Source organism: Ylistrum balloti, unplaced genomic scaffold (assembly GCF_031769215.1).
Source record: "Ylistrum balloti isolate Yb309-2 unplaced genomic scaffold, AGI_CSIRO_Ybal_v1 Utg370234, whole genome shotgun sequence".
Lineage (NCBI taxonomy): Eukaryota > Metazoa > Mollusca > Bivalvia > Pectinida > Pectinidae > Ylistrum > Ylistrum balloti.
This window is the reverse complement of record NW_026782192.1, coordinates 37916-39104: the sequence shown is the minus strand read 5'-3', so window position 1 is coordinate 39104 and position 1189 is coordinate 37916.

Genomic DNA, 1189 nt, shown 5'->3' with positions numbered 1-1189 from the left:
TACGTCCCAGATATTACTGATGTATCTGTATTATACGTCCCAGATATTACCAGGGACGTATTTGTATTATACGTCCCAGATATTACCAGGGACGTATCTGTATTATACGTCCCAGATATTACCAGGGACGTATCTGTATTATACGTCCCAGATATTACTGATGTATCTGTATTATACGTCCCAGATATTACCAGGGAAGTATCTGTATTATGCGTCCCAGATATTACTGATGTATCTGTATTATACGTCCCAGATATTACCAGGGACGTATCTGTATTATACGTCCCAGATATTACCAGGGACGTATCTGTATTAAACGTCCCAGATATTACTGATGTATCAATTGAGTTTGGCCGAATCCTTGTTATAATTCTGTCTTCCTTTTGTGTTTGTCCGAAAAGTTCTGTGTTTTTTGGTAAGTTTAGTTGCCACTCTCCTGAGCTTATCATTACTGCTGATGTTCGTCCAAAAGTTTGTCCACGATAGATCTATTGATTTATTGATCATTGAATAAACTTCTTCTTCAGAAAGATCAGCTTTACAATGAATGAAGTTATTATCTAGAGATTTCTTTGCTTATTCTTATGTCATATCATGCACTGGTCTGTCTACATGTGTAGGTATGTATTCTAAGTTTATTGGTATTTTTTTTGGGGGGGGGGGGGGGGGGGAGGGGGGGTTGAAAGTCTAGTGTGCTCGTGATTGAGTGTATCTCTGTGGGCCTAGTGCTATTTCCTTTTCGAGTGTAAGGATGAGAGCTACATATGGTTCAATTATCATTATTCTTCACATGATGGTTGGTACGTCATGTAATTTAAACTGTATCATTATCATATACAGTATATATTGCAGGGGTACATATGTTTTACATCATCAATGTGAATTCCTGTATATATATTTCACATCGGTTGACGGACACTTTTTCAGTACTTGTACTAGTATCGATTTGTTTACGATATCAATTGCCGATGATACTGAACCTAGTTCATGACTGTGTTTTAAACTGTCATCTGATAAATGGTGTTGATGAATTGCACGGGTCATGATACTATATATTAGACCAGCTTACAAATATTGTTGATATTGTATAAATACATGATTGTTCAGATTACATCACACAAGTTCACCTTTCCGGCTTTGGTCCGGATATAAACAACCATATATGAGTTTTATTTTAGTCAGCTCCAAA